Source organism: Triticum dicoccoides, chromosome 6B, assembly GCF_002162155.2.
Source record: "Triticum dicoccoides isolate Atlit2015 ecotype Zavitan chromosome 6B, WEW_v2.0, whole genome shotgun sequence".
Lineage (NCBI taxonomy): Eukaryota > Viridiplantae > Streptophyta > Magnoliopsida > Poales > Poaceae > Triticum > Triticum dicoccoides.
Window position 1 is genome coordinate 595,290,722 of NC_041391.1, and position 12,896 is coordinate 595,303,617.

At 44.7% G+C, this 12,896-nt stretch overlaps 1 long non-coding RNA gene across 5 annotated transcripts; it reads left to right on the forward strand.

Moving 5' to 3' along the window:
* Positions 1 to 1,896: 1,896 nt before the first annotated feature.
* Positions 1,897 to 6,121, forward strand: LOC119321367. 5 transcript variants are annotated; one of them, XR_005155139.1, is made up of 5 exons: positions 1,897 to 2,215; positions 2,433 to 2,533; positions 3,206 to 3,334; positions 3,704 to 3,947; positions 5,867 to 6,121. It is a non-coding gene; the product is annotated as an uncharacterized LOC119321367 (long non-coding RNA). The 5 variants fall into 5 exon arrangements; XR_005155138.1 differs by having other exon boundaries at positions 3,727 to 3,947; XR_005155140.1 differs by having other exon boundaries at positions 3,206 to 3,313.
* The last annotated feature ends 6,775 nt before the right edge of the window (positions 6,122 to 12,896 follow it).

Below are 12,896 nucleotides of genomic sequence, written 5' to 3' on the forward strand. Positions count from 1 at the left end.
AATGTGGCAAGTTAATCAAGAAGAAAGAGACTAGTTTGGTGACCCAAGGAAGAAATGGTGCTAAGCGCGTGTACCTAGGTGAAAAGACAATTTTGAGTCTATAGCTAATTAAATGAAGCAAACTTAGCAACACCATTTCATTGGAAGAGGTCACTCCTTGGCAAATGCAATAAATACTAGTACTCCCTGTGTCCCATAATATAAGAACGTTTTTGGCACTACACTAGTGTCAAAAACGTTCTTATATTATGGGACGGAGGGAGTACGAAGAAAGAGATAGAGAGAAGTAAAATAAATAAATACACTTATAGCCAACCTTGTTGTAGTATGAGTGACTAAGTGATGACTATGTATGACATGCTAACATCAGATAGCCTAACACACCGTGTTAAATCTCCAAGGGCGTGACCGCGCGAGCGACGCGACGGTCATGGTAGGCGCGACCATGATACGGGCTGCTGGCAGCCCTTGGATCTAAGATCAAACAGTCGCATGCTAAGTTGCTGAAAATTTGCAGAATAACCCTCCAGGATAGGATATTCACCCATGGGTCTAGAATCATGCCATGCAATCGTTCGATCTCAGATCCAAGGGCTCTCGGAAGCCCGTATCATGGGAGAATGGAAAGCCACTACCCCGCCGTTCGCACGCTGGCAGTTCGCTCCTACTCATCCCCGCACGTCCTTTAATACTACGGCGGTTCGCTCCTAGTCGTCCCGTCCATTTGCATTACGGCAGTTCCACTAATCCTAACCCTCATCCCAAATCCATGGCGGCCCAAATCTCCACGATCGGCGGTGAGTACAAGGTTAGAACCATCACTGGCGATGAGTTCGACGTCATCTACACCCGTTCTTCCGCGACGGTGAAAGGATGCCTTTCTCGCTTTAGACGCATGTTCGAAGACTCAGATGATGAGTGGGTCACTGGGCTAGATGTTGAGTACACCACAGTCCTGGGACGAGAGAAGGATCTAAAGGACAAAGAGAGGAAGAAGCCCGCCGTGATCCAGGTTTGCATGCATGACTTATGCTTGGTCTACCACATATGCCATGCCGACGTTGAGTGCTAGGATTTTAAGGACTTCCTCGAGAGCAACTTAGTCAAATTCGTTACTGTAGACTTTGGTAACGACAAAGAAGTCCAGCATCGGATAGGCCTAGTTGTATGCAACACCTTCGACCTCCAGAAGAATCGGCTGGTGTCCTCTCGTCAGCCTTCAATGCTGACCCTGACAGGAGCCATGGTTCATCCTTCGTACTGTAAACTGGAGAAACCTCCATACACGTTTCATCGTCATGCATGGCAGCAGAATGTACTAGATATAGACCACATCCACTACGCTGCAATGGATGGCTACCTTTGCTTCAATATCTACAAGGGTTGGATGAAGAGCAAGAGCCAAGTGTGCGGTTCAAGCAAAGAAGTATCGGCCAAGAGGAAGAGGGACAAGGACAAAGTCGAGGACGTGGACGAGGACTCCGAGTAAGGTGGTAGTGTCCACTACTGGAAACAGGGAATTTGCCATCAGCCAGCTCTTTGCCATCTGCCAGCTGATGGCAAAGAACGTCTTTGCCATTTGCTTATAAAAAACAGATGGCAAAGAACTGATAGACGATAAAGAACATATTGCCATCAGCCAATTCTTTGCCATCTGCTAGTGGATGGCAAAAAATCTTTGCCATCTGCCAGCAGATGGCAAAGAGGTTGGCAAAGCCAGTGGCCGTCAAGAGGGTAACGGCGTATCAGCCCCACCTCTTTGCCATCTGCCAGCAGACGGCAAAGATTCTTTGCCATCTGCTGGCAGATGGCAAAGAGATGGGACTATCTCTGTCCTTGCTAAAAAGCAAAGAGTGAAAAATTAAAGAAAAGAAAACCCCCAGCCTCCCTAAAAAAACCCAGCCACCCTGAATCAGTCTCAGGCTCTCAGCCACTCCCGTGCGTGCTGCTGGATAGGGTTTGCCGCCGCCCTCACTGGTCGCCGCCGCCACCCTCACTGGTCGCCGCCGCCGCCCTCACCGGTCGCCGCCGCCGTCGGTTTCCCCTACATGGCCAGTGGATAGGCCATCCCGCCGGTCCATTCCCGCCCCACCCCCATCCCGCGCGTGGAATCCCCTTTGACTCCCAGCCGCCCCTGCCGACGCCCATTAGCCACGCCTGTCGGCGGGCCGCCTCGCATCGCCCGATCCGCCGCCCATCCCGCCTCCTCACCCAGGTTCGTCCGGAGCTCCTCCTCCTCCCACCGATACTGCCTCTGCTTGCTTGCGATTGCCGCTGGATCCGCGCTTGCTGCCGCTCTGGGCCGGGGAATGGCCGGATCTCTGCCCCGGGGACCGAGGAATGGCCGAATCTCGTCTGGGATTCAGTGTTGAAAAACTTGAAATGGTAGCGGTAGGTGGCGGCTTGGATCTCACCAGCAATGGACTGTGCAGGTCTCCTACCCAGGAGGAGGACTAGGAGGAGCAGGAGGAGGGGAGGCCTGCTGGGCGCGCGCAGGAGGCTCCCCGCCGGTCCCCGAAGCCTAAACTGCAAGGTGAGCTCGTCCCCTTCTCTTCTTCCCTATGGATCAGTGTCCTGGCTCATGTTCTCTGTTCTGTACATGTATGCAGTTTATTTTCAGAGTACTTGTTGTGTGCAAAATCCTACCCTGGCGCATGTTGTTGGTTGTTTAATTCTGGAATCACAAGTTAATGCATTTTGCTATGTGGGTACTGCAATCTTATATGGGCAACAAGTTCAATATGGTTTTTAGAAAAGGAAAGTCCAATCTGGTTTTTAGAAAAGGCAAGTCCAATCTGGTCAGTAGCTAGGCAAATACAATTTGCAATTCCTGCCTTGCCGTAACAAGCTTGATTTGGTATGGTAGAAAAATAGAACTCCTAATATCTCGCCCTCCCCCGAGGATTCTGTGCCACTCCACGCCGGCAAGGCTTAAGCCTTCTTCTTCACGTTATTTTTTTCTAATAAGATCACCGTTCGTAAAGAAAAATCCCATAGATCGTGGATCATCTAAAGCAAAAGCCCTAGCGAGTCTGCCGAGGCCTAGCGAGTCTGCCGGCTTTGTCGTCCTCATGCCGCCGCCATGCCTGTGCTTGGGCGCCATCTATTGTGGCTTCTTCTCCACCAACTCGAGCGATTGATCTCCTCTTTTCCCATGCCGTCATGGTATCCTTGCTGACATGTGTTCGTCCATTATGTCCTGCAGATCCACCCACGCCCTCTCCATTGCCACTCCACCGGTCGCGTAGAGAAGATCGAGAAACGCAGCCTAACGCCGGTGTCGAGCTGATTCCGGGGATGATTCCACTCAAACGTAATGAACATATATGAACAGGTTTGCAGTACGTCCATGCCTTTGGGGCATCTGGAGCTTCACATAATTGCTAATTAGTGGCTGGGATTTTGACGTCGCCTCTTATACATATATAGAGTTGCACTGTGATTAAATTTATATTGCTTTAATAATGTTCAAGCTTGGAAAATGATGCTCAGTTCTAGACAATGGAAATAAGTTGTCATTATTTCAGAACTTATCCGTGCACCGAGACTTGCTACTTTGATTCTGTTGTTTGCTAGAGAGAATAGCTATGTAACCTGGCTGACCTCTCTAACCTCATTTATGAATTTGGTTTCTTAGAGTTCAACCATGTCTTTCAAAAATCAAACTAAAACATATTCCATTTATTTATCCCACTGTTTATAGGCAATCTGGTCATACCTTTGTAGTTCTATTTGGAAGACAGTTAGAGAACATTAGCTACCAACAATAGCACTATTTTTTGTCCGGCGAGGACATCGACATGCAGCCTGCTACGGACTCCACCACCAATCATCCTCATGTAGTGGCGTGAGGTGCCCATGTGTCAAGATGGTGGTGCAACGGCTGGCAACAGCGTGTCTGGATGCCATGGGCAGATGGGTGACAGTGATATACGTCCTACATAGATGTATGATTTCCTCTCTTCCACTGGATTATGATGAAATTAAGGATCAAGTATCATATGCTTGCATGATAGCTACGTACAGTTTTTCTGTACAAATGGTGTGTTGCACTGCTATTTTGTTGAAAAGACATTATCTTGAGAATCCTTTTATTTCATAGTTTCTTTCCCTTATAATATTTATTGATGATTTGGTTGATTTCTTGACTAGAGGATTTGAAGATACAAATAATTATTATTTTATGAATACGTGGTATGATCAAAATATTATTTACATACAGGTATACAAATATTATTTATGTACAGTTGAATATTTCTAGGCTTTTCTTTCTGTTCGTCCCAGACATGTTTGCTTGGATTAAAAACTGTTATAGCGTCACCTTAGATTTTAAACATTTCTTGTGTGTAACTTGACATGATGTGTACCTAATTATATATTTTCTTCTGCATGATATGTTGGTCTTTCTCAATGCACTCCATCTCAGCCGCTTCAGGTCACCATGAACTCAGTCCATCAGTGTTACAAATTTATGAGTTCTTCCTTTTATATCTATTATATTCATGCCAAACTACATTTATACTACCAAAACCATTCTAGTTGATACATCACATACACTTCTCTAATATGTTTTCATTGGCAAAAAAATCATCGCATGCTTCCATTTATACTACCAAAACCATTCAGGAAGTAACACATGTCCATCTATACATCCTTCCATTGGCAAAAAAATCATCGCATTTTTTGTGTGTTTCATTTATAGGTTAAATGGTATACAAATTTTTTGGTTATGTTCATATAATTTTGTCATGTAGTTTGTAGTGTTCTTAATAAGGAAAAATGCTATAGCTACCTTTTTTATTCCAAACTCATGCGGAGACACGTGTAGTTTTATCCACACGATAATATTAATTTTGTCACTGGACCGTATATATGAACCCATTTTTGTATATAGTTTTCATAAGATAAAACATTTATATGTCTATTTAATTTCTTATTTTGAATTTTTTTATACATAAAATATCTGTAGTTTTTATTCATGCAGTAAGAATGTTCTTTATGTGTTGACCATATATCTCAAACGATGGCAGTTTATATAACTTTCTAGTATTTAATTCCGTAGTAAGAATGTTCTTTATGTGTTGACCATATATCTAAACGATGACCATATATCATAGCTTATTTGATCCGATATATCTGAGGCGTTTACTATGATTGCTATGACTTTTAATAATCAGTAATTATAACCTGTGAATGTTGGATGTTATGTCTTCTTGCACAACGCGTTGAATGTTGTACAATGGATTGATAAGTTTCATCAGCATTGCTTGCTTCCACATGGCATGTGTGACATGCTATTGATCATCTAGCGAGGAGACGCCACATATAAACGTCGAGCTCGCAGATGTGTCATGCTATAACAACCTCCTTTAAAATGTTGTATCATCTGCCACAAAATTGATAGTTAATTTAATATTATTGTGTCATTGTATTACTTTTTTTAATGATTTGAGATTACTCACCACATGCCAGCCAATGTGCACGTCTCTTTTTTGATATATTATTAGAAACTCCTGATTTGAGCTGGTTAATATTTTTGGTAGTCAAAATTACTGAAATATTATAAACTACAAAAATAAGGATCGACCCCAGCTTGCTAATCCAGAGCATAGCCCTATTTTTTTGCTGATCTCATCGCATGAAATACTCTTTTTTTGGCTGATCTCATCGCATGATATACTCCCTGTGTAAAACCCGGACTGGAGTGCTCTAGATTGGCTTATATTTAATACGGGCTGAAACTTTCCATCCTTAGCCAATACTATATTAGAGATGCTAAAAAAAGCCAATACTATATTAGTACTTTTGATTTCAGTTGACACCGGATTGGTTACTCATATATACATGGATGTGCGTATGTGGCCAGGACTTATGTACGTGTCCGACCTGCCCTCTTTTACTTTTTCTTAGCATGAGGTCTGGACAACTGCTTATGTGTGTACGTGATCATGACTCTTTTTGACGGGCTATTTCTAATTCTTTCTATTTTAAGGGAATATTTCTAATTCTTTCTATGTCCCATTTTGTAGATTTGCTTCAGATCACGGAAGCTTGGGTTGATGGAGTGCTTGTCTTTAGTTTTTGTTTTGACTTTGTGAAACTTGCTACCTATGATGAAACTGTGTAGTATTGATGAAACTATGTATATGTATGGATGAAACTTGCTACTATTGATAAACTATTGGTAACATGTGTTGGATATGTGTTCGATATATATGTGTTCATGACTATTGGTAATATGTGTTGAATATGCTATATTGGTCATATAAATATATTTGTGTTTGATTTTCTGTGAAAATGAATTGATATAAGAAAAAATATATTAAATGGGACAATATAGACACTTTGCCATCAGCTGGCAGATGGCAAAGAGGCCACGTGTCATCTACATGTAAAATTTGGGCTGGCCTATTTGGGCCCTTTGCCATCTGCCAACAGATGGCAAAGAGCTTTGCCATCTGCTGGCAGACGGCAAAGCATGCAGCCTTTGCCATCTGCTGGCAGACGACAAAGTATGCTGTTAGCCTTCTAACGGGGCTAACCCCGTTAAGAGGCTTTGCCATCTGCCAGCAGATGGCAAAGCCACAGGCTCTTTGCCATCAGCCAGTAGATGGCAAAGAAGCCTTTACCGGTAGGGTTTCAGACGAACTGTTTGCCATCTGCTGGCAGATGGCAAAGCCTTTGCCATCCGCCGACCATGCCTTTGCCATCTGCCATGACAGATGACAAAGTGCCAGATTCCAGTAGTGGTCGTTGCTCATGGTGGTTCTAATGCAGTGTCTACCGGAATAGTTGCAAAGTTTAATTTCAGGTGAGCTTAATTTAATTTGAGGGGTGTGTTGTGCAGAGCCCCCAGCAGAACTATGTTATGTTTCTTCTTGTTACTTTAACTCTTCTGTACGTACATACTAGTATTTCTTACATTTCATCTTTTAGTTGGTATAGTACTACCACTCGTTTTTTCACATTATATACATACAATATATATGGCCAACATCATATAGCCAGCAGTTTAGTTGTCAAAGAATTTCAGGGTGCTTAGTTTTGTCAAAGAATTCCAGGGTGCTTAGTTTTATTTGAGGGGTGGGTTGTGCTGGACACCATTATTGTGACTAGACTTTTTAATAGTACTGTATACATAATTTGGCGACGAGCGCTCTCTAAATGTACCACCTTTTTTTTAATTTCAAGTTTTGCTCCATGGCGCAATCCATCGATACTACTGCTATACAAAAGTATACATTTTTTAAAAGGCTAGAGGGCGGGGCAGTCTAGCTTGGTCGGTTTCACAAGAGGCGTGGGCCTTTGTGATTTGATGGCTCATTACTGCTGGAAAGCGGGGCCTTGTGATTTGACTGCTCGTATAAATGCGCCGACGACCTGATCGAGGAGGAGCAAAGAACCGTGCGGTATACTCAAGTTTTCCACTGGAGTAGTACTGCGACGGAGGAGCACGAAACACGGCAGCCCAGTGCCATATGGCGATAAAAAATGATCTAATTTGCTAGTCATATCATTAGCATTGTTCTATTCATTCCCTAAAAAAACCATTGTTCTATTCATGCCTCGCAGAGAACGTGACACGTGCGGCGAAACACCCGAAGCAAAAGATGAAACACATGAGCAAAAGAAGAAGGAAGATTATCACCCCAAATGATCTAATTCGCCTCGGAGTCGTAACTGCTTCTTCATCGCCTCCACGACCTCCATTTCCTTGCGCGTCTTCTCCGCCGTCTTCTTCATTCTGTCCATGACGTGGGATTTCTCGACGCGAGCCTTCATCATCTGTTCCATGACCGCATTACGTACCTTGACAGTAGTCGGGTGCTCGATGCGGAGCTTCGCCAACTCCTCCTTCTGTTCCATGACGAGGGCCTGCAGCATCTTCATCGAGGAACTACTATTCTCATGTAGCTTCTTCCAGCCGGCGTTCTTCTCCTTCAACATGTCAATCTCGTGGCAGAGCTTCGCCTTGTCCTCCTGAAGTCATAGGATTTCGCCGGTCTCCTTCTTCTCCGAGGCAATGGTCTTCTTCAGCAGCATCACCAAGCCGGCGGTCAACTCCCCCCGCTGATTGAGCTCAGCGGGCATGTCGTCGAGGCTCTTCTTCAACAACTCCATCAAGACTTGGATGCACTCCTTCTGCTTATTGAGGTGCTTCTTGAGCTGATCGGGCATGCCGTCGAGGGATAACGACTCCAGCTCCACCGGCTCGGCATGTTCGCCTCCGCGGCTAGGGCGCTCCTGGGAGCCATCGCCTGCCCGTGAGAGATCTTTCGAGGTCTCTACGTGGCGGCGAGCCCTCTCTTTTTTTCGCAGCCTTGGTTGCCGCTCCCTTGTTACGAGTAGTTCTCGACCTAGAGCTCTGCTCACCGGCCATGGCAACAACGGACGAAGAAGAAGCACTTATGAGGAGGAAAGGTAGAGTAATTTTTGGTTAGGTAGTTCCCATTTTTATAACCTAAGTACTAGCACTAGTACTAATACCTGCATAGTGGGAACACGTTCAGGTTTGGTACGTACTAGTAGGTGTGAGCAGGCTTTCGAATGTGATGGGAACAAGGTAAAGATCAATTGATGGTTTTGGTTTCGAGGCCCGAAACGGCTCCCGACGAGTTTAGCGGAGCATAGATTTCAAGTACTACACTGCTCAAATGTGTAAATATTATGTTACTGTCAAAAATTGGCACAAAATATGAAGGAGACCAATGGAAGTACTACTAGCAACCCGCGATTTAACTACTCGCATGCGCGCAGTGGAGTAATAATGTCTTTCTTCCACCCTCACGTCCACTTAATTTGCATGCGCTGTATTAATTGACCATCAATGAAGTGAACGACTTTACACGCGTGAAATTATCACATGGGGTGGAGCTTGGTACAAAATTGCGTCCGCCCGTGTACCCGCGTGTGCGTGTGAGGGAATGAGTGCGTGCGTGGCGTGGGTGCACATCTTCGCTTTGTGCATGTACCGCCAGTATGGCTCAGGGAGGACGAGTACATTCTTCTGGAACCAGCAGCACGTCACTGTGATCAATCCACTCAAGAAGGTCATGACAACGCCTCCACATGTGCCACGTGGCTTCATGAACTACAAGAGAGACACTGTGTAGCTGCCAATTGTATTCTAATTTACGTGTTTTGCACATACTCGAAGTACTAGTAAGGTACACGTGCATTGCACGCATCAGATTTTGCGACCAAATTATGAATAAATACCACACTACAACATGTAAGCTCTGAGTCATATATGCCTGATGTAGTCCTTCGTTTAATTCTTATAGTTCATCTCATTCAAAATCAATTAGTTTTTATAAAAAAAGCTAAGAACGCGGAAATAGGAAAAGCATGGGATTATAGTGGAATGTCGTCTTGAATCCTACAGGATTGTACGAGTGTTTGATTGTGCATAGAAAAAACACAGAATTCTTTCAAAGAGGTTTGAGTGGATGGGATGTTTCCTATGAAATCTAGTTCAAATGAATCATATGGAAAAATTCCTATGGTTTACAATCCTACGAATCAAACAACCAAGATAGGAAAAATTCCTAATGATTATAATCCTCCAAAATTCCTTTGAGAATCCTTTGAATCAAAGAAGCCCTTAATCTATTTTATGATTCATGGAATTGTGCGTTGTAAAGCATAAAGTAAAAAAAATGGCAATTCAACTAGAAAAAAAGTTTGGGTAGTTATGATATGGAAGATTCTAGAACAAAAGAAAACCACTGTTGTTTTGAGGTTTGTGCACTATGCTTAAGTTCAACCATGGAGCCTGCTAGATTGTACATGTGGCAAAATCCGGTGGGGGGCTAGAAGATGGTGCGAGGGGGCGAGTGGAGGGAGACTATGAAGGAATGCACAAGTGCGAGATCGATATTTAGAGAGAGGGGGCGAACACGTGCGCTGTTGCACGCAGTGGCGGAGCCATGAAAAATAAATGAGCTAAGGGGCCAAGCATTGCTAATCCTTTACGAGGAGGGTTAATTCATGAACTTAAACCATTTTTAGCAGCAATTGTCTAATGATCACATTCATATTAGCCTCGATATATAGTGATGTTAGGGGGGGGGGCAGGGCCCTTACTGCCCCTATCTTCGCCATTATGCACGTGTCTGAGAGATGAGGCGGAAGGCATTGATGATGAGAGGGGGACGTTGGATATATAATTAATGTGGGTGTATTAGCTATATATGTTAATCCTATATAGAGAGGTATAGATTGATTGATGTGGACGTGGGAAAGAGGGTGAGACCTCACTGGGTATATCGATTGATCGGTTTGTGTGGAAAACTATGAAAGACCTAGCTATATACACACATACATAGAGGAACATCGATTGTTGCGCATGCACGCGTGAGAGATAAACAATGCCCGATATGATGGAGAGGGGGATGTGTGTGGGTGTGTGCCTTCATGGGAGACCGACCTGAAGAAAAAGATTGCATGCGTGCGATGGATAATGCCGACTGGTAGTGTGTGTGCATGCATGCACGAGAGAAAGTTAGTGGTACAATTATAAAGAGAATACTACTGTGTGGGTGTAAAAGAATAGGTGAGGTCATTATCAATGTAAAGTTGAATTCAAATATTTGAATAAGAGATCCTAATGTTTGAAAGCCATGCATGCATGAATATAACGGAGATCTGCGCGGTGTGGTTTGGAAACAAGCATGTTGTAATGTATACACATTGAACAAGGTCAGACTGATTTGAATTTGAGATACCGATGACAGACATCATTTGGCCACGTCGCATCCGTGCATGGACACACTATTCTAATTGGAGATGATGGGCGGCTTTCGCATCACATATCTATATCTATCTATATATATATATATATATATATATATATATATAATATTTTATATATTTTTATATTGTGTGCGGGTAACTTTAACTTTGAAAGATGGTCGTTGGATGAGGCGAATCCGATGGTCCAAATATGGCAAATTTGAGCACTACTGGTCGTTGGATATCATCTAGATTCCACCAGATTTTGCCACATGTATAATCTAAAAGACTTCATGGTTGAACTTAAGCATAATACACAAACATCAAAACACAAACACTTCTTATTTGTTCTAGAATCTTCCATATCAAAATTGCCCAAATGTTTTTCTACATGATTTGCCATTATTTGTTTTTACTTTATGTCTTACAACGCACAATTCCATGAATCTTAAAATATATTAGCTTTCTTATAGAAACTAGATGATTTTGAATGAAATGAACTATAAGAATTAAACGAACATCTACATCATGCATATATGACTCAAAGCTTGCATGCTATAATGTGATATTTATTCATAATTTGGTTGCCAAATCTCATGCGTGCAATGCACGTGTACCTTAATCTAGTCTAAATGGTGTTTGTGTGTGTGTGTTGTGCATGTCGAGGTGCAAATTGTCTTTTTTTTGGGTACACGTTAAGTTTGTTCTTCCAAAATTTCAAGCCGCGCCTTGTTATGCCGAAAATTCAAGCTATCGTCTCTGTCTATCGTGCTGCGAAACTCCCGCCTCTTCAAGCCACGCCTTGTTAGCCCGAAATATTTAAGATATATCTTTGTCTCGTCGTGCTCCGACAACTCCCTCCATCTCAACCCGCGCCTTGCTATTCCGAAATTACAACGCGCGTGAAAACTCCCACCTCCTGTGAAATCCCGACACACGAAATGCCCGTGGTACCCCTGAACCGAAAGAACCGCCTCAAATTGGTGGGGGTACTTTCGTAACTTACCCCACATTTCAGACAAGCGCGTCTCTAAGCCATGGTTCCCCACTGCCATCCCATCTGCCCACCCATTCGTCCACCGAGGCCGTGAAAACCCGCGACGAAACCCCACACCCTGCTCCGTCTGCCACCCAGCCAGAGCCTCTTCCCCGATGACGTCGTCCACAACAACACCTCAACGTCCCTCATCCACCGTATCGGATGAGGATCCGTCGTCGATGTCGTGGTCCCGCCGGTTCAGCCACCCCGTCCTCCACCTCCAAGGAGCTGCCCCGATGTTCCCCTCGTCTTTCGTGCTACCTCGATTCCCACACCGCCGTCTTCACCTGCACCATCGGAAGAGCATCATCATCACCGTTTCCTCGGATGAAGCTACGGCCTAATCGGCGCCACCAAAGAGGTTGTACACTAATCATCACATTTTCTTCTTGATTCCATCTTACGGTGCTGCCGGCGCTCGGTACCGAGCCGACACGGCACGGCTCCATCCACGGAGGCGTAGCCGGCCACTTCCTCCACAGCGTCGCTCCCTCGGCGGTGATGTCCACATCAGTAGGAGCTGCTGCTGCTTTAGCTCTCGCTTGCGCTGCTGCTCTGCTCTTGCTCTCGGTCCCTTGCCTGGTATGCTCTTGCTATTGCTCTTGCTCGCGCTGCTACTCGCCAGAGAGGTACCCCACTATCTATCTTAGGGTTCAGGATGGGGGCATTGGTCGCCGGCGATGGTGGGGCGGTGGCTGGGGATCACCGGAGAAAAAGCTCTGCAGGGGGGGGGCTTCTAGAGGGATGGACGGGGCGGCGGCGGACCGGCGGTGGGGAGTGTTTTCGGGGCGGGCGGGGCGGCGCACCGCCGGCCACGGGCGGCGGGGGGCTACTGTTTGGCCGGTGGTGGCTTGCGGCTCAGGGGGGTGGAGGTTGAAGATGAACCGCATGCCCTTGATTTCGTATCCAACGGCTGCAAAATCGACTGACTAGAGATGAAAAAGTCAGTCGACCGACGTGTAGCCTTACCTTGCTAGTGAGTTCAGTTTCGACAGCAAAATTCAGTTTCGACAGTGAAGTTCAGTTTCGACAGTTAAGTTCAGTTTCGACAATTAAGTTCAGAGATGAGCGGCTGATGTATTTTACATCTAGCACTTTGTGGTTATGTATATTACGTCATGTA